Genomic DNA, 21,764 nt, shown 5'->3' with positions numbered 1-21,764 from the left:
AATATTATATTTAACACTAATATAAATTCTGACTAAAGTAATAGAACTTATTCTTCATAAACTTGAGACCAAGTAAGAATTATTAAAAAGTAATATTCTGATAAAAATATGTATGCCACTGTTTAATGGATATTAACATCTATGTTCACAGTGTCATGCTAAAGCTATTTTTCATATCTAAGTCTTTATTGTGTCACTGGCAATATCTGTGTGTCACTTGTATAACTTTAATATTTTTATTCAAATACCTGTCAAATATATTTAAAAGGGAAATATGTAATGGTCCATATTTTTTTCAGTACACATTAAAATAGATAGAATGAAAAGGTTACTCAGGAATCACTTGAAGTCATCTGTTACATCACCTGCCACATTTTGGGAAACACTGATTTGAGGGAAATAATCTGTACATTATAAAATGCCTTTTATTTGCAGAGACTTGACAAGGTTATAGAAGTAAGAATTTTCCAGAACATGACCAAAAATTCTTCTGCTTCGTTATTTTGAAATTTTATACACAGTGATTTCTGTAAAGTACTAATTATTATAGAACATAATTGAGCCTAACAGTTATGTCTTAGAACTCTTTTTTGGGAGGAGTCGGGCGGTTGGCATCGGCTATTAGGTGGGGTTGTAAAGGGAGTAACAATAAGTAACAGGGCTTCTTTATTTTGTTCTGTTCTCATGACACGAACTTTAGTAATACCTTAGGGGAGAGAGTTGAAGCTGATTCCAGTTTGTTTAATTCTGAGTTTCCACAAGAATGACATTAAAACAGTTTATAACATGTGGCTGGGTATAATATTCATGGTGGTTTATTATATTCCAAATTTGTAGCTGCTCTTTTGCCAGGCACTTTAGCTGTTTTTCAGTCTTTCACAGCACTACGATTCTTCCCTACCTTTGTTATTTCAGCTGTGTCATGCAGGTTTATTTTGGAAATGTGTATCGACTAAAGTTTCTTATGCCACCCTCGCTTAGCTCTGTGTAGTGAAGGTCACATTTAATTAGAATGTAGACTTTATGGCTGAGAGGTACATTAAAACCAGCCAATTTCCATTCTCACTGCTTCTCTGACCTGAATTTGGCCTTCACTACCCCTTTCCTTGTAACTTGAAATTCTGTCTTAACTTTTCTCCAGCCTTTGGTATTTTCTCACCCTAGTTCATTGCAGCTCTGAATTTGTTTCACCCTGGTCAGAAGCCTTCAGAATCTCATCTTTGCAAAGACCTCTTTATCTCTGCTTTCTGTTCCCACCACTATCTGCCCCAGTCCTCACATGTTCTTGTAATCTACACAAGCTACAGTCATTGAGCCTTTTGGAGGTTATACCTGTGCTGTTACTGTCCTCTCTTCTCATTCACTACTCTTCTTGAATACCAAAGTTATTCATTTGTCTGTTAATATCTACACTACTTTTCAGGCTCAGCTTACATTTTACATTTTACCCCTCACCTTAGCCTCCTTGGGTTCTCTTTTAACCCCACACAAACATGACGTACTATCTCTCTTCTCCCTGAATCACCATTGTACTTCTTTTTCTTATTGTTTAAAAAATACCGTGATTGTAATCTCAGTATAGAGGAAAGGCATGGGTTTTTGAGTCTGCTCAAAACCCTGTGTAACTGCTGTGAGCTGGGACTGTGTTGCGTCATATATAGATGGTCCCTGACTTTCAATGATTATGAATTTTTTTACTTTACAATGGTGCAAAAGCGATACAGATTCAGTAGGAACCATACTTTTCCTGGGCTTGCAATCAGCTGTAGGATACTTTCTGATGCTGGGCAGCGGTGGGGAGCTACATCTACCAGTCAGCCACGTGATCATGACTGTAAATAACCAATATACTTACAACCATTCTGCACCCATACAACCATCCTGATTTTCACTTTCAGTACTGTATTCAATAAGTTACATGAGATATTCAACACTTCATTATAAAATAGGCTTTGTGTTAGATGGTTTGCCCAACTGTCGGCTAATGTAAATGTTCTGAGCACGTTTAAGATAGACTAGGCTAAGCTACGATGTTAGGTTAGGTGTATTAAATGCATTTTCGACTTAGGATATTTTCAATTTAGGATGAGTTTATCAGGGCATAAGCACATCATAGGTTGAAGAAGATCTGTATTCTTTTACATTCTAGGGAGTCTATTTCTTGCACACAAAGCTGTAGTTGGCAATGAATGTGTTAGAAGGATGAAAAACCACTTATTTATGAAGGAATGTTATTTTAGTATTTATTCAAACAATATCCTGAAGAATCTCAATGTTTTTGCCACCCACAGGGAATTAATTTTCTTTCCAATAAAGTGCACAGTTAAGGAGTTTATGAGCAGGAATTGAATGAAAATACACCCCTGAGGAGGTAGCTGAAGATTTTCTATGTGTACAAAATTGGGGAAAGGGAAGGTTTCTTTCATCATCAGTGCTTTCCTATTTTTTTTTTTTTTTTTTTTAGTCTGTATGTATCTATTAAGTGTATTCAGTCTCACTGCATTTTAGAGCCATCTGTGGTCACTTATGACTACTATGCTAGTTTCCAATTTTTAAGAGGGAAATTTCAGAAGCATGGAATCTGGAGATTACAGGGCATCCCGATATCTCATTCTTCCATGATTTATTTACTTTCTGTGCAGCAAGTTACCAGCAGGAAAAAAGCTCGCATGTTTGCAAATAGAAAGAATATCAAATGATTTATTAATTTGATAATCTGTTAATTGTTATATGTTTAGGCTCCTGAATGTAATAATTTGCTTTTATACTTTCTTATATCTTCACTGAAACGTTATCATTGCAACATACATAACATAGCAAAATTTAGTACCAGGTATACTTGTCTTAAACTTAGACCAAAGTGCTAATGACAACAATAGGAAAGGGGATTTAATTATAAGATATATTAAATCTAAAGTCTGGACCTCATGCTGCTTATGCAGAGAGGTGTCTGTGATTACTCTGAGCACTTTTTTATATTTACTCAGGACTAAATGAGTAAATGACTGAATGTCAGCACTATTAATTAAATTTGTTGAAGAGTCTCTGATGCCCCTGAATCATTTTCCAGGGGACATTCTGAAACTAGACTTGTTAGCAATAATTGCTTAGTGAACATAGAAAATGCTTTGTCTTCAAGAAGAGTAATATTCAAAGGAACCTCCTTCTAAGTTATACATGAGCATTTTTTCTCCCTCCTTAGAGGCCTGTTTATTTTAACTAGAATTTTAAGACTGAATATAGCAACTTAGGATCCTTTAAGTTTATACCTCAGCTTAATTACTTAACCAATTCAAAAACTGATTTCCTTTAGAAGCATCTTCTCATTCCTAATCTACTGAAGTCAATGGCAAGTATATTGATGCTAAATGAAGCTATTGCGTACTGAAACTTTGATTAATATATATATATTTCCAAAACTCAGTGCGGTAATATCTCTTTGTATATCCTTAATGTAGATTATATGGAATCGTGTCGATATTCCCTACTTTGTGAGAATCTGGGGCATTTGCCAGAAATATATGAAGCCATGACTATAGTTGGAGGACTCCTTAGAGGACGCAGTATAATTCTTGATTATATGTTAGACTGGCAGCTTTGAATACAATGGGGATAGTAAAAGGAAAAAAAATAAAAGATTTAAGTATGGCTGTTGTTACTTCATGCCTTGTTCAATCTCATGTTGTATCTGGCCAAACAGAATTATTTTAAGTTTGACTTTCTTTATTGTTTCTGTCAGAGATTCATATTTATACGTAGGAGAATTATGCATGGAAAAAACCCTATAGTTTTCTGTACTGAACCAGTATTCCTAACTGACTGTAACTTTTCTAAATTTTTGAGTGCTCCTTTAGAAAATGATTGTAATATTATTAATCTTTCTTAAATTTTAAGAGGAATATATAAATACCTTGAAATTTTATTTTATGTTTAAATATTTTTTTTTAGTTTTCTTTTTATAACTCTTTATTTGGAAATAATTTCAAAACTAGAATAAATTTGCAAGAATAGTTGAAGGGGTACACTATACCTACAGTAACCTATTGCTAATATTTCACTTATGTTATCATTCACGCTCTCTCTCTTGAGTGTGTGTGTGTGTGTGTGTATAATATATTCACATATTATACACATGTGTGTATATACCTTTTTTCTAAACCATTTGAGGGTAATGTTTTAAAAAAGTTTTTTTCTGGTAAGCTTTCTTATCTCCTTTGTTTTTGAATATTCATGTTCATGATTTAAGCAAGACATTTTGGTCTGATTTAGTCGGTGATAAACAGAACATTCTGGTAAATTTGATTTTCCACTATTAGTCATTTTAATCTTAGTTACAATTTTTTATGCTCAATTTATAAGACCACTATGAAAATTTGTTGAGCAGTGGAACTAGTATATGCCCTTTCTTCTATCTACGTTTGAGGTATTTTGACTAATAGTTCCAGGGCAGGGGATAAAGGGAAGGGTGGTACACGGACAGCGTGGCATTAACTCTCCATAGGGTAATGTTGACTGTTTGAGATAAAACCACTAGCTAACCTTGTCACTTAGCACATAGTTATTACTTTCATGTTAAAGGTGGATTTTAGTCTGAAAATTACATACTGAGCACGAAGGTTTCTCAGCTGTCACTCTTCAGATCCCTGATTTCCAAGTGTTTTGACTAATATTTTGTTTTGCTACTTATTTCAGTATTCTTTTATGCACTGCTCCAGATAACAGACTAATGAGATACCTGTATATGTTCTGTAATCTTAAAATACTGTTTCAGAAGGACTGTGTTATTACTTTCTTTGCAGTTTCTTGCTATACTTGAGAAGGCTTTTAATACATGCTGACTGATTTAAATGATGCTGTGAACCATACAGCTGCTCTGCTTCGTCTTTTGTTAGCTTACTCCTCAAATCTGCATTACCAGCAAGGCAGTGTCCTAGGTCACCTGATGAGATGCTTGAAGTTTTCTGTATGTTTAACATGTTTGATCTATGGCTAATACTTCAGAATATATACAGTCAATATAAACTTTGAGTTTAATAATATTTTATTATTTCATACATCTGATATTGAATACTCAATACTTTGCCTATATTATCTTTAGTTTTTACCGAAATCTTACAAATTAGTGAAATTATCTTTGATTTAAAGATGAGAAAAATGAAACTTAGAGGGTTAAAATAGTTTGCCTTTTAGATAATAATACTTACCTACTGGGTTATTTGAGAATCAAGACACTATATGTCTGTTGTTGGTTGTTGTTATTACTCTTATCAATGCCAACTTATCAACCAGCGGCATAGCTGAGGTTCTGCCTTATCTGAATCTACAGTGTATGTTGATTACATTTGATATCTTTGAAATATAAATGGAGTGAACATGATACAGTTTTTTCCTTTTGTCCACAAGAAATATACTTTATTTATTTATTTATTTATTTGAATTGTGCACTTTATTTTATTTTATTTTTATACAGCAGGTTCTTATTAGTCATCAATTTTATACACATCAGTGTATACATGTCATACAGTTTTATTTATTTTCCTTATGCAGCTGTGTTCTCAATTATTGCAAAGAAGCCAGGTGTTAATGACCTTCTGGAATAAGTTTTCATTATTGGCTTTAGCTTGCAAAGCAATCCTTTAATGGTCAGGGCTAACACCGTGTTTCATGCTGAAGACACTGTTCCTAGAAGCTCTGCAACAGATGGTGGCCATCGTGTAGACTCAGCACAGTTCTCTTGAGCAGTGCTGCCAACTCAGCATAATTCAGCAGATAAACAGTTTGCGTATGTAAAGCATTGGTCTGCACTGAAGAGATTTATCTGTAAAAGCATGGGGGAAATAAAAAGAGTCTTACTAAAATGGATTGAGGGCTCTAGCTGAACTTTGTTCTTTGTGTGGCATTTTGAGTTAGATTTGAAAAGCATATGGCCGGAGACTTATTTCACTGTAGGTCCAGTTAGCAAATCCGGAGACTTATTTCACCGTAGGTCCAGTTAGCAAATAGCCTGGTGTCAGAGTCCACATAAACCACAGGTTTATATTTTGCATTGAGAACATTTTTGTCCGCGGGCGCTGTGCTTTACAAGTGCTCACATGAGGGCAAGATGCCTGGTGTACAGAACATGCAATTGATGACTGCCTTAGGGAATAATGATAGAGAGATGAGATTTCCGTGCTAACAAAGGACTCTTTGTTTCACAGAAATTTTCATCATCTTGGACAGGATTGTTTGAATCCAGTAATGGATGGATGAAGCCTGCTCTGCTTGTGCCTATAAATTGGAAATCATTTCTATGTGACACGTGGAAACTATTTCTTTGGGAGAAAAGAGAAGTGTTTGCTTTTCCGATGTGCCTTGTGGATTTCCCTGGGACTGCTCAGTTGACAAAACTTTCATTGACTGGATTGGGACTACAGAGGTGATATACTGTGAAGTTAATGGATCTTAGGCTTCAGGGCCCCTTATTTTCCCAGGATTTTTCCAAGACCTTAGGCCTTATTCATATGATCGTATGTAAAATTTGCAATTAGGATGTTTTAAACATAATCAGGTAAGACTGTGATCTTTTTGCACACCTACTCCTCTCTGTCATATTTCCCCTAGTGCAGATTGTGATAGAGTGGCCATGGTCAATTTTGGAATCTGGCTAATGGGATGCTGAGTTGGAGATACATTTATTTGGGGCTTAGTGGGATATATTAGTGTGAGACAATATGAAATTGCTATTTTTGGAGGTTGAAGATGATTGAACATTGGCAATTTCATATGGTCACATGTGGTTGGAAGTTACTTCATTGTATAATTAAGTTATTTCTACTGTCCTGGTAAAGGACTGTTCTTCCAGAAATCTTCCAGCTGCTCACTGAGCCTGCATACCCGGTGTGATGAGTACATGGACAGAGGTCATTTTGTGATATGCACATGTCTTAAGAGCACGTGGTGCAGAAAACATGTGGGTAGAGGAGAAACAACAATAAAACTTTGATCGACCCGCATAGAGGAAACTTTGCATTATCTTTCTAGTCTTCCCATAGAAAGCGATATAAAATCCTTGAAATATGAAGAGGCACCCAAAGTGTATAAGCCAAAACAAAACAAAACGCCAAAAGTCATTACTAGACATGAAAGAAGCATGTCTAGTAATTACTTGAAAACCTATGCAACTTTTCTGAATTTTTGTCATAACTGTCAAATTATTTGTTTGTGGTATTTTGAAATTTATTTACTTAAAAGGCTCCCCTGCCTCCACTGTATAAGCTTCAAAGTTCACAATACTTGGATCTGCCCCTAAATGGGAAGCATATGGAATGGGGCCCCAATAGCAAACAGATTTTTTCCAGGAACCCGAAGATCCTTTTCAGAGATTATTTTTATAACTTCTTAAATTGGAGATCAAGCATAGTAACATAACTGATTTTCTTTCAGAGGAAAAAGGTGTGTAACAGGGTGAAAATAGATTGGAAGAGTGATACTAGAGTATATAAGGTGATGTTTCTATGGTTAGGATTAAATTTCAAAAACCATAGCAACTCAGTCTACTTCAATCTGTCTCTATCTTCTCTCAACCTTGTTTATCACCATCTTCCCTTTCAGGAAAATAAAGACAGATAGGTATCTTCAGTGAAAGAGATTCTTAATGAAACTGGGTGTGGGTGTGAAAGACCTTCTCAAAGGCTGTCTTCTAGGATTTTCCATTCTGTCTCCTGATGATATGTTACCCTGATAGCTTTTTTTGTTTATTTTTTTCTTGGAGGTGGCCTGGGAGGTGCTACTAGAATTAGCAAATACATTATTTGTTAATAAATTCTCCATCAACACGAATTCCTCAGTTTCCACAAGTAAAACAGATGTTTGCTCTTCTGCCCCATTGTTTTATCTTTTCCTCTAATTGTATCAACTTTGGGGAATCTGGGAAACTCTAACAAAAGAAGTAATGCTCTTATTGCTGCATACAAGTCCCCAAATGACACAAGTAATTTAGAAAACTAAGGAATCAGAAGTTCTACTAATGTTTGTTCCTCAAAGAGCTTTTCTTTAATGAACCCTTGCCAGGGAGATGAAGGGTCTCACGAGAAGCCTTGCTTGATTTATTCATGGTGGATACAAGTATGTAGGACAGATATTTAAACATTTAATACTCCCTTACCCTTCAGAGTATGACATATGTATGACTTTTCCCCCCCATTGTTTCTTTTATCAGAAATATCTATGTTATACATCAGATATCACCGATCAACTCATCACAAGTCACCTGCAAAGCATCTAGGTTGTGGGGAGACCCTCAGTGCAATGCCCACCCATGACCCCACCTCCTTTTTTTCATACTTCTCTGTCTTGGTGAATATGATAACCAACCTTAAGTTCTATACGGCAGAACGGGAGGCATGCAAGACACCTCATGACTTATTCACCATATTGAGCTCATGTAAGCCTCCTTAGTGTCTCCGTTGGATGACCTGTGTGGCCCCCGACTCCTGACCCCCGTCAGAGGAGTTCTTTTTAAGGAAACATAGCTTATATAGCATATTTAAAAGCTTTATTCAATGGACAATCACCATTGAATCATACATTTTCATTCAACAAGTACTGCTGAGTGCTAGGGAGAAATGGAGTGAAGTAGTGGGCTGGACATCTTCAGAAGTCTCTTCCAGGTCCATTCTGTACCCTTCTCTATTCTGCTCTCTGCCGTGGTAGGCAAGTCAATATAAACCATATTAATAAGCCCCCGGGAAGAGAGATGAGGGAGAGAGAAGTGTGAGTTCACGTTGTTCTCTTAGCTCTTTTCCTGCAGGTGGCCTTAACTTGATTGCTGCTCCCCTCCAATTATCACTTTTTCTCTCAAGTCTGCCCTCTCTGTTGGGCTGTTTCTGGTTTTCAGTACCTTTCCTCTCTCTTGTCCCTTCAGGGCTGTGTGTAGCAGTAGCCCCCTGTTACTCTCCCTGAGGTTCTGCATTATCCCTTTTGGTTTTCCTACATCCTTCCCAAACTCTTGTAAATAGTCCTTTATTAAACTCTCCATCGATTATCTTAATTTTAGTGTGGTACTCATTTCCTTCTAGACACTGACTGATACAGATGTTAGTCTAGGAATATGTCTGTGATGCTTTGATGTTATCAGTAATATATGAAGTAGGTGTGGGAAAAAAAAATCATGTAGGGAAAGAACCTTCTACATGGAAAAACTCTTTTCCTGGAATATTGGAAGGACGGCAAGGTGGACTGGGTGGCTAGAATGAAGTAGGCAAATGGGAGAGTAGCAGGAAATTAAGTCAGAATGGTAGTAGAATGAGGTGGGAAGACCACCGAGTGCCTGTTAGGGCTTATTTTCAATGTGAGATTGAAGTCATTGGAGGTGATGACTGTCTTATAATTTGTCCCTCCGACTACTGTTTGGATAATAGACTGGGGACAAAGGTAGAAGCAGGGAGGCCAGTTAGGAGGCTATTGAGAAAGACAATGATGATTCCAGCAACAAAGATAGTGAGAAATGGTGGGATTCTGCATGTATTTTGGAATATGGGGACAGGATTTGCCAGTGGTTAAAAAATGAGTCCAGAATCATGACAAGTTTAGCAGCTAGATGGATGGACCTGTCATTTCTCATATGAAGATGACTGTTGGAGGAAGAGTTTAAGGAGGAAGATTAGGAATTTGATTTTGGATCTGTTAAGTTTGAGATGCATTGAAGTAGATGTATTGAATGGGTGCGGTTCATAGGAATTGTCTAGGGTACCGATACAAGTTTAAGAGTCATCAGCATATAGATGATATTTAAATTGAAATTACCTAGGCTTTTGATTCTCAAACTTCTTGTTTACATATTTATAAATATAATTTTCACTGTAGATATAGGGTGGTTGGGTCAATCAGTCAGTCTCTAAGAACAATGTTATTAGAATTAGACATAATATTTAAAAAAAAAAAGAACTTGTATATTCTGTAATTAATGTGTATACAACATAAGCACCTAAAAATGAGCATGTCTATTAAAATACTGACCTGTGCTTGTAAACTCAGGTAAACATATAAAGTGTGTATAACACAAGGACTATGTTTGAAAATATTATTTGCCTTTTTGGAAGGCATTTTTATTTAAGTGTCAGAAAGTGAGAGTAATCACTGATTTTCCTGCCAAACAAGGGAATTAAACTATAACTCTAAGAAGAACATGGGGAGCATTATTGCACAGCTATCCTTGAAATTTCAGTCCACTTTTAAAATACAATTATTTTAAGCCATTTGTTTACAATATGGCATCTTTATTTGTATACAGTTTCAAACACTTGGCTCTTCTGTGCCTTATCTCTGACTTTTTAGGATTTGAAAAAAAGGCAATTTGCAATAGTAGAGAAATCCTTACTACTCAAAACACTAGACTAGGAGTGAGAAGTGTGGATTTCAAGGGTAATTATTTTGTCACCAACTAGCTATGAATATATAACACAACATCTCTAGGCTTCAGATTCTTTGTTTGAAAGTTAAAAGATTAAATTAGATTACTGGTATTTCCACAGTTCTACAGACTACCTCACCCCCTTCCTGGCACAGTTCCCAGACTAGTCACAATGGGCCAAGTATGCCAAAGATGCCTGGGTCCCTCACTCTTTCAACCTGAGCCTTTACGTTTTATTTGCTTTGTGTTAGTGCTACCAAAGAAGATATTTTTGAAATGTAGGATCACCAGTTTAAAAGTCTTAGAAAACCAGTTAATTGCTAATCTTTTCTAGAAAAAAATATTTTCAATTAATTATGTGTAAAGTTTTTGTCAGCTTTGAGAGCTGCTTTACCGCTAAACCACTGCCTATAAAACATACCCACCTAGTTCCATTACTGTCTTCCCAGGTAACTATTCTTTTTTTGCCTCTGATGTATACTTTAGTCTTAACATTCTTTAATTATAGAGTCTTGGAATCTTACAGTTGAGACAGACCTTAGAAATGATCTCTTTCAACCTCTTTCCTGATACAGAATGACCACCACATCCTTGAGACTAGTTATTCAAAATCTGTTTGCAGAGTACCAGGGGCTCATCAACTGGGATGGTAACCCACTCCATTTTGTAATAGCTCTTCTGCTTTCTTATGTGCAGCCAAAACAAATACCTTTGAAACCTTCACTTTTCTGTCATTTACCATAGGGATTTGAAAACACTATCTGTGGTTAGTGGCTCTCAAAATTTACTGTACATGGAATCACTTAGAGGGTTATGATGAATATTACAGGGCTCTCTATCTAAAGATTGTTTCAATAGATCAAGAGATGGAGTCCAGTAATCCACATTTTCAATAAACACATCATTTGATTATAATTGTAGATCATTATTATAATTCATAACAGAATATTGTGAAATGGAAAATTCATTTTAAAAATTGTTTGTATAATATGATTCCATTTTTGTATGTAATAGCATCCATTTATGTCAAAAAGATCAATTTAAGAGGATGTCCTCCAAATGTTATCAGTGGTTGGTTATTTCTGCCTGTTGAGATTATGGACAGCTTATACTTTCACTTATCTTTACATTCTAATATTTCTACAATGATTATATATTACTTTTATCATTAAAAATGGTAAATTTTAATTAGTGATTTACACCTCCGGTACTTGTCATAAAGGTGATTTTATAGAAGTTGGAAACTGGCAAGGATAAAAGGACCCTATCTAGTATGGTAGTATTATTGCTGCTGAGTCCTTTCAGGGCACATTAGAGTCAGGATCCTTGGATAAAAAATACTGACTCCTCTGATCTGCTCTAAAGGGAGTGTTACCAAGCAAGGGCTCTGTGTGCCTGTGGCACAGAAAGTCAAATTCTGACAGTGGATGTTTGCAGCAAAGTAAGGGTTTATTTGCAGGGTGCCAAGCAAGGAGAATGGGCAGCTCATGCTCAAAAGACCCAAACTCCTTGATATCTTTCAGGAACGGGTTTTTAAAGACAGTGTCAGGGGAAAGAGTCATAGGATGTGTGATCGGCTCATGGACCTTCTTCTGATTGTTTGGTGGTGAGGTAACAGGGTGATGTCTTCGGAATCTCAACCTTCTGGTTCCAGCCAGTCTGAGGTCTATGTGCTTGGGATCAGCATGTAGCCACCATCCTTCACCAGGGCGGGGGTCTTAGTTTCTACAGAACAACTCAGAGATATTCATCAGATTATTATCTGTATCCCTATAGGAGGAACTAAGAGGCTGTGACTCTTGTCCTAATCATTAACTGCTTGAGTCTGCTCTTTGGAACTCAGGGAAAGCCTAAAAGACTAAAGTCTTTTTCCCTATAAACAGGAAATGGAGTATGAAGGGGCTTTTGTACTGGAAAGACCCCACAGGGTCCTGCTTGCTTTCAACCCCCCTTTTCTTTGAATCTCTTCAATCTTGAGGTGAACAGGGGTGGGACAAGAAAGGGAATAAAGTTCTGGATAGAGAGATTAATCTTAAACTCAGCAAGGGAACTTAGTTTTAGGGGGACTCGGTTTCAGGAGAATGATGGTCAGCATTGGTAGTTATCTCATTATTCAGCCCAAGGCCATTTTATGGTCATCCGTTTGTTCTTTCAACAAACATTTATGTTCGTAGGATATATGCCACTCACTAAGGCTAAAAGGAGCACAGGTGTACCAAATTCCTACCATAGCAGAGGAAGCAAAGGTGGCATAAAGAATAGAGAAGCTGTCTCTCCTTGGGAAGCTCTGAGTTGGTTTCACTTAAGAGTTGTTGAATAAAGTGAATCTTGAAAACTGAGGAGCAGTCTTATCTAAGCTGATGAGAGACTAGGGTGGAGATTTTTCCTTGACAAGGAAATATGCAAAGCCCATGGAAATGTAACCTCCTGTGTTATAAATGGGGAACTGTAAGTAATTTGATACGGCTGAAGGGCTGGTTGCCCTTGAGAGAATTGCAAGAGGCATTCTGAACAGGTAAGCAGGAGCCCCATCTTGGAGCATCTCATATGCCATTTGAAAGAATTTGGGAGTTTAGGCAAATAACTTGATTAGCTTTATATTGTGGCAGCAGTGTGGTGGATAGATTGGAGTGGTGGCTGGAAATGGCAAGGCTATTCTGGTACTAAGAAAAAAGTGTTAGAGGCAAGAGTTATTAAAGGGTTGGAATTAATAGAACTTCCTGACTGATTGTGGGGGGATAGCTAAGAGGGAGGAGTCTGGCATGACTCCTAGTTTTTTGTAGGCTTCTAGGTGGATTGGATTCGAGCACCATTTTTGCAGGGCAGAAGATAGGAGGATATCAGTCATAAAAGTTGTTTTCAGTTAAGAATATGACTCCTTTCCCATGGTACGGAATGAGAAAAAATTACATGGCAAATATAGAAGAAAATAAAATATCAGAATTCTCCATCTGGACATTGTTTTCCATGTGCCCGTCTCTATATTTAATTTCAGCATTTCTATGTTTCAGAAGCTTATTGTGGCCTAGAAAGTTTTCATTATGTACAATTTTGTACTTTTCATTTATGCTACTCCCTTTGTCTATGTGAATCTAGGGATAACTGTGAGAGATAATACCATTTAGAAAAACCAGAAAGTCATACCAAGAGTGAACCATTTGGGAAGGCAAGGGATGTCAGAAGGCAAAGATAAGTTTCATGAAATGTTGGATATTCGGTGATGGCAGATAATTTTAGTGTCTTGTCATCTGTTGCACTTAAATGACTAGAATCCATCCATATTTACCAGACAAGAACAGAATATGCATATGATCTCTGTGGGCCATTCTGCTGCTGAAAATTTGATTTAGATAATTTTACATAAAGGGTAAGACTGAAACTAAATGAACTTAGTGATTTTTTTCTGTGTGTTGGCAGTAGCTACTAATGCAGTGTATCTAGTCTATTGATTTGCAGAAGTAATTTTCTTGTACCTAGACTAAGAAACAGAGACTGCTGACAGATGCCCTGTATCTCTAAAGCAAATTTATTGTACATTTCTAAAAGTAACATATGCTTTTTAAAAAAATTAATTAATTAATTATTTATGAATTTATTTTACTTATTACCTTTTTGGCTGTGTTGGGTCTTTGTTGCTGTGCGCAGGTTTTCGCTAGTTGCGGCAAGCGGGGGCTACTCTTGGTTGCGGTGTGCAGGCTTCCCATTGCGGTGGCTTCTCTTTGTTTCGGAGCATGGGCTCTAGGTGCATGGGCTTCAGTAGTTGTGGCACGCAGGCTCAGTAGTTGTGGTACACGGACTTAGTTGCTCCGCGGCATGTGGGATCTTCCTGGACCGGGGCTAGAACCCGTGTCTCCTGCACTGGCAGGTGGATTCTTAACCACTGCACCACTAGGGAAGTCCTTCTTCTACTACAATTTGATGAGTATCCTTTCATATTTATATGTGTCTCATTGACTGAAAAAAATGCACAACCTAAAAGTTGAGAATTATGTTTTATTCAGGGGGACTTGCTGAGGACTTAAGCCCGGGAGGCAGCCTCTCAGATAGCTCTGAGGGATTGCTCTGAAGAAGTAAGGGAGGAGGTTGGATATATAGGAGGTCAAACGAACAATTAAAAAAACAGATACTCCAACGTCAAAAGATTACTGCTAATTAAAGAAAACCAGACATGCCAAGTCAATGAATTTAGTGCTTTTCTCAATATGTATGGGAAGATGCAAGAGTCTGGGCTCACTGAAATCATTTCTTCTATATGCGCCTTAACTATCTTGGGCCAGTATCCTGCTTTTCTCCATCCTGAATCCCCTCAGGGTGCACAGTCTGTGATGGCTGCAGTGGCCGATGGCTTGATGGCCGCAACATCCTTTGTTTACTGATATGGCAGGTGACACTTTTTGCCCACAGTCTTTATAAATGCCCCCTCACTATTTATTAAAGTGTAGTACTCAAATGATATAAGATGATAGAGATAAAACAGCCATGGAAGATATCATGTGATTTGATCTTGATAGTAGATTCCAGCTGTTTAAGCAGGTGACAATATTTTGGGCAAAAATGCTTATCTGTTACTTAAAAAATTAGTAATTGGTTTAGGCGAAGGCAGTATTAAAGGGATAGTAATTATGTGTGGCACCTCTTAATCTTTTAACTTTTCTAATCACCCCAAGAACCTAATAACCTCAGTTTAGTTTGATAAAAACAGTTGATTGAGGAACATAAAAAAAAAAAGGTAACCCTTTAACCTTCAGTGTCTGCTGAAAGTAGAATTACTTTTATGTTCCTTACAGTTGGAGAAGGGGAGCTGTATATTAGAAGATGCAGAAGACTTGTAGGTTTTTTTTTTTTTTTTCACAAGTGCTAGTGTCCTTTGGCTTGAATTTTAATGACCATATATCACTCTTTGAATTTTATTGGGAGCTTTCCCCTCAAGCCTATGAACAGTGGTTTGAAACCAGAAGATTCTCTGAGATCTCTCCTCAAGACCAGCTGCAGTTCGGATGTGACCACTCATTGTTCTGGAATAAACAGCTTAGACCCATCTAGCCACCCTGTGGACTGTCCTCATACAAAGCTGTTTCTGTCCTGCATGGGCAGGGACTCCAGGCTCAGCTGTGAGGCCTGCTGAATTAATCAAAGGATACTTAGACCGCATTCCCTAAAAACTAGCAGATTTCTATGGTGACTCTACCCTAACACCCTGAACTCCTGCCCTTTTACATGACAGCTGGAGATCAGAGAGCAGTCTAACTCTGGGAAGACAGTTTAGGAAGAACGTTCTCGGAGGTTTATTGGTAGGAAATGTGTATTTACGTGTCCTTTTGCCTGTCAGAATTTGTAATTAACATTTTCAAGCACCTAGAATTTAATAAGCACTGAATTTGGTGCTGACTTTCGCTGTTTTGTTCAGTCTCAGTAATACCTTACCAGGTACTTGTGTTTATTTCCGGGTTACAGAGAAAGAAACGGAGAGCCTGCTAAGATATAGGTTCTGACAATTTAGGAGGACAAGTGGGTTTTGACTCTGGCTGCACATTGGATTCACCTGAAAAGCTTTTTTGAACTATGGATTCCTGGGTTTAGGGCAGATGAATTAGAATAGAATCTCTGGAGGTGGGTACCTCCCAGCAATGCCATTTTAAAAACAAACGAAACACATTCCCAGGTGATTCTAATTTGCAGCCAGGGTTGCGAACCTTTGTCCCAATTTGTCTGACACTCATCCCTTATCAAGTTGTGGTCCCTGCACCAGCCACATTTGCATGAGTTGGAAACTTGTTAGAAACACAGACTATCTGGACTTTCCTGGACCCGCTGTATCAGAATGTGAATTTTAAAAAGATCCCTAGGGAGTTATTTGTACTGCCTTTGCAACTTTTCTGTAAATCTAAAGCTCTTCTAAAATTAAAAGTGTTTATTAGGGAAAAAAAAAGACCATGTTTGGGATACAAACACAAAACCTTCCCTCCAGAAGCTCAGTCTAGCAAGAAGAAAACTTATTAAAAGGCACTTTGCTGAGCGCTGTAATGGAAGTAATGTAGAAAGTGTTGTCACTTTATGGGAGGAAATGAAAGATGCTGCTTGGAGGAATTAGAAAAATTGCCCAAGGAAGGTGACTTGAAGGCATTTTGGGCACAAAGACTCAAAGGTCAATTCCTTTAAGAAAATTTGCTAATATGAAGGGAATAAAAAAAAAGAAACATAAAATTGAGCTTCAATGGAAATATAATTTGAAAACACATGTATGTATTTTAAAAATGATAACTCCAAACTCCAAACTGAGGATTAGTGCCAGACTGGAGAGGTACTCTAATAATTAAAGGAAGAGTTTCTTTCTCTTTTTCGAGAAAAGCAAAGTAATTAAGGACAATTAATCATTTGTAGCTCTAGGGCTCTTGAAGGGGGTTGGGGACAGACCCTTTTGTGAAATTCTGTCTTTTGGAGACTCTTGTGACCCTACTCTCTTGAACTTTTTGGTTTCTTAGAAGTGATGTGCTTAAATTCTTCTCGGGGCCTTTGCAGCTGCTGTTTTCTCTGCTGCGCAGGTCTGACCCCTTCTTCTATTCCTGGCTAAGTCCTCCTCTTCCTTCAGCTCAGATTCTGCGCAGAACCACTTCTTCCAACTTATACTCTACGTTGGGTACCGTTCTTCTGGGTTCCTATAGCATCTTGTATATGTCACATTATTGCTAATTTTCTTTTTGTCTGTTTCTCTCATGAAACAGTAAGTACCTTAAAGGCAGGGGTTATTTCCCAATAGCTTCTGTGTCTCCAGAACTTTGCACAGTGCTTGACTCAATAAATTCTTGGAAGTAAATGAAAAGTGAAAATAATAGCCGGTTTTTGCCCTTAGTTTACAGTGTCAAGATGATCTTTGGAGATGGCAATAATGGATTGAAATGCCCTCAGCATTGATAGCTGGAGAGAAATTTAGAGACTTCAACCTGTGCGTAACACATGCCTGGCGTATAGCAGATTCCCAGTAAATTTCAGTTGTGGGAAAGAATCGACATTCTCATTTTGTAAATGAAGACTCTGATGTAGATTATGTTAAGATGTGTCTCTCTTAGCATACTATTAAGAGAACGTGAACTCAGACATGGATCATTAGTCATAAATTAACAATCATTTTTATGGTCTCCAATTTTTAAAATTTTTATTTGAAGTATAGTTGATTTACGATGTTGTGTTAGTTTCTGGTGAACAGCAAAGTGATTCAGTTATATGTATATATATTATGATATTCTTTTCCATTGCGGTTTATTACAGGATATTAAATATAGTTCCCTGTGCTATACAGTAGGACCTTGTTGTTTATCTATTTTATATATGGTAGAAAAATGTGGAATGCTTCATGAGTTTGCGTGTCATCCTTGTGCAGGGGCCATGCTAATCTCTGTATCGTTACAGTTTTAGTGTCTGTGCTGCCAAGGTGAGCACTGGCCTCCAGTTAAGTACCTGCACGTGTCAGGTGTTATAGAAATAACGTATATGTATAATATACATATATGGTCACATTTAATTCTTTGAAATATCTGTGAGACTTATATTAGGTTTGGGGGCACGAATTTGAACTCAGAAGTGTATGATTATAGAACTCATGCTTTTTTCCTAATCAGTGTTCTTTCTGCCCTTCCCTACTGCCTCCCTTGCTTTAAGAAGCAGTTGAAGCTGCCTGCACCTTTCTCTTCCTGGAAATTGCATGGTTAGGAATCAAGGACTCGCCCTTTGATTATTAATTTGCTGTGTGTTCATATACGGAGCCTTTCTTCCTCTGTCTCCACATTTATAAGATGGACCTATTAAACTATAGCAAAAAAATAAATAAACTATAGCAGGGGTCCATTTATTATTCAACAAATATTTGAAAGGCTAATGTGAACCAGACACTGTTCTAGGTGCTGAAGATACAACAGCAAAAAAAGGACAGACAGGACCCATAGACCCAGAGAGCTTCCATTATGGCAATTATGGCAACTGAGGCTGAAAATAAACAAGTAAAACAAAATCCAATAGTGATCAGTGCCGTAAAGCAAATAGAATGGGCTGACAAGGAGGAATGTGGATGGAGTAGGGTGAGGACATCCGTGGATGGGGTGGTCAGCGAAGTCCCCCTCAGGAAGTGACATCTAAGTTGAGAGCTTCTTTGCTCTCAACTTATGCTCTCAGCATCTCAAAGATGCTGAGAAGATCTCAAAGAGCATCTCAAAGATGCTCTCAGCAGCATCTTTGCTGCTTTTCACCTGTTTGGGAAAATCGTTCCATATGAGTAAGGTCCCAGAATAGAAGCCAGAATCTTGCTTCTTCAGCCTCTTGTGTATCAAGGACACATGCATAGGACCTAGGCTCTATTGATCAGATGCACACAGGTAAAACTTCCAATCGGAAATTAATGACAAGAAACAGGCACCATGGAATCCATCTGGCAGTGATGGTGGCTGATACATTTCATCTACAGGGGCCGCCATGCAGAGTTTCTAATATGTTCAATAGCATCTGGTGCACAGATCCTAGTTAGCAAAGTGGACTTTGGTGAGAATGTCTGGTGATGGCGGCAGCGCTGAGCACACAGGGCCAATTCAGTGCTCTTATTTCAGTACTGTTTCTGACTGCATAGCTTAGTTCTTTAGCCATCATGCAGTTTTTCTGTGAATCTCTTATATCCTTCCCCTAAATTTCTTTTTACTTACATTTACTAGAGTGCATTTCTGTTTGCAGTTCAGAGCCCTGTGTCGATGACCCCAACTTGAAAATAAGGGTCAGAGAGATTTACTACCTATATCTAAGTATTAGATCTATGAGATTAATTTCAACTTTACATTCTTGGGCTAATTAGTGGCCAGATATGACCTGGAGATGTGAACACTGCTTATTTCTAAACCCTATTTCCCATATTTTTATTTGCAAAACTAGTATTTATAAACGTATTCCTGGTTTAGAAGCCTACTTTATTCTTTGCAGACTTTCATGGGTAGGCAGACTAATTATTCAATTATTTCTTCTGGAAACCTCTTTATTGACCTTCCTTAACTTAAAGATCAGGATGTAGTACAAAGATGCTACTTTCCCATTAGACTTAAGATCTCTCCAGGCTCCTAGACATATCATTGATGAGGGATACATTACCCTGGACAGCTCACTAAGAGCTCCCCCTCCCCCCTTTGGTAAAGCTAAATAAGTATTTAATTATTAACCACAATCTTAAATGTATATGCATTTTAAGAGAAATTGTTGGTATCTGTTTAGTAGTCATTATTTCAATAATATATGTAACTAGCCTTTTATGAGGTCTACTGTGCTGCATCTGAGAAAAGGCTTCTAAAATTTAAGTGGTTCTTAATAGCTGTGCAAAACTAAGGTGAAAATATGTTTATAATTATCACCAACCCCATCTGTCCTGCACTTGTGCCAGGCTATTCTCGGAAGGGTTGTTAAAAATGTAGCTACTTCTCTAAAATGGCTTTCCATTTTCTGCATCTCTGGCTATCTCTCCACTCTGTTGAAGTTCTGAATCTTTACTAACTTATGCCAATTTTATTTCTTAGGATATATTCTTTTTTTAAATTTAATTGGCTGTGCCAGGTCTTAGGTGCAGTAGGTGGGATCTTTGTTGCCTCCTGTAGAATCTTCGTTGAGGCATGCGGGATCTTTTTTTAGTTGCAGCATGTGAACTCTTAGTTGTGGCACACGGGATCTAGTTCCCTGACCAGGGATCGAACCCGGGCCCCCTTCATTGGGAGCATGGAGTCTTAGCCACTGAACCACCAGGGAAGTCCCTTCTTAGAATATATTCTTTTATTTGTAGCTGAATTTGTTTTCTTTTTCATTGATATGTCCATTGGATGCAATGCTCTTCACGATGACTGTACTAGCAGAGAAAATTGCACTTCCAACACCTCTGTGGGTAAAAATGGTGATTGATTCCTGGAAATATTTCACATGTTGTTTACCTTAATGGGAATTGCTCATTGTTACAAATAGGGAAATAGGTATCCCATTTTTCTTGTTTAAAGGCCTTATCTCCCATGATACCAGTATACGCATTTAAGAGTACCTTACATTGAAAAGCAATTGAAAAGGAGATTTTTGACTCAGTGTCTTTATGTGAGATTTAATCGCTAGGTTATACATATTTGGGTGTTGCCTTTGCCAGTGAATTTTCAGAAACTTCATGCTTAGTCCATGCTCTGTCGGTAAGTTTTTGGTGAATACATTTATGGTCCCTTGAATGTTATTACCTAGGGATATTCTTTGTCTCTATGGGTTTAGAGACAAAATGCTTAGGGTGGAAAATTTTCATTCTGGAATATGTCTTCTGATTGTCTCTTCCTCCTTTTGTCTTAATGCATGATGCACATTTTAAATTATGCATTACAGCTAGAGATGTGTGTTTGTAGGGAGATTTTGAGAAATTGAATCTTCTAAATAAACATAGCGAGGTGATGGGTACATGATGGTTTATTATTTTATTATGTTACTTTATATATGTATGATTTTTTTCATAATAAAAAGAAAACTTCGTATATTAGACTAATAAAACCCTGGGACTTAGGCAATTCACTAAACTTCTCTGAGCTTCAGTGTCCTGAACAAAGAGAATATGTAAATAAAGAAATAAATGCTTCATTTATAGGATTAGGATTTTATGATGGAATGAATGCTCTAGTGTTCCCGTGTGGACTGTACTCTGAAATACTATTCACATGTTGAGTATTAATTATAGAAGGATTTTGTGCAAGTGTCATTTAATATTGATTAACCTAAAAAGAACTGGACAGAGATTTGCATAATTATTTTTTGTATTAGAAAAATGTAGGGTCATAGAGGCCAGGAGAAGGCATGGGTTGCCTTTAGAAGGTGGCCACTTAAGAAATGGTGGAACACAATTAAGCATAACTTGGGGAAAGAAACTCTTCACTTTCTGTGTTAGTGAAACAAATGGTGATCCTAGGTAAAAGTAGACGATGACTGTTTCTTAACTGGGAGATTTCTTAATATTATCTTACTTAAATTAACATCAGTTTTGTGGTTGAGGTTCTTTAAAATTAGAGCAACTGTCTCTAGAGAAAGGAGAACAGGCTACCTTCTCAGGGAGTCTCATGAGAATTTATATCTGCTCTAAATGATTGATTTTGAGATGATCCATTATGAACATTTAATTCCAGTTAATAACGGACAATACTTATTCAAAGTTGACTGTATGCCTCGAAATGTGCAAAGTGGTTAACAAAGATTATTGTATTTTTCTCACAACCGCATAAGAAAGAGTGCTGTTATCTTTTGTTATACAGATGAGGTAGGTCACTGTGGCTCAGAGAGGTTAAATATCTTGCCCAAGTTCATATAAATGAAAAATGATAGAATTAAGAATAGA

General features: G+C 37.3%; 1 protein-coding gene and 1 non-coding gene across 13 annotated transcripts in view; one reads left to right on the top strand and one right to left on the bottom strand.

Moving 5' to 3' along the window:
- The window catches only part of GULP1 (GULP PTB domain containing engulfment adaptor 1), a 266,982-nt gene that overhangs the window by 25,414 nt on the left and 219,804 nt on the right, over positions 1-21,764 (top strand). The window contains exon 1 of one of the 12 annotated variants that reach the window (XM_067741240.1): positions 6,244-6,550. The exons of the other annotated variants lie outside the window; for them this stretch is intronic. The gene's annotated coding sequence lies outside the window, so the exon portion shown is untranslated. Of the gene's footprint in view, positions 1-6,243; positions 6,551-21,764 lie in introns of those variants that run through there. 12 annotated transcript variants of the gene reach the window in all.
- Positions 17,727-17,830, bottom strand: LOC137226901 (U6 spliceosomal RNA). Its single transcript, XR_010944593.1, has one exon. It is a non-coding gene; the product is annotated as a U6 spliceosomal RNA (small nuclear RNA).

This window comes from Pseudorca crassidens, chromosome 6, assembly GCF_039906515.1.
Source record: "Pseudorca crassidens isolate mPseCra1 chromosome 6, mPseCra1.hap1, whole genome shotgun sequence".
Lineage (NCBI taxonomy): Eukaryota > Metazoa > Chordata > Mammalia > Artiodactyla > Delphinidae > Pseudorca > Pseudorca crassidens.
The sequence above is the reverse complement of the archived record's forward strand: the minus strand, read 5'-3'. Positions and strand labels throughout refer to the sequence as shown.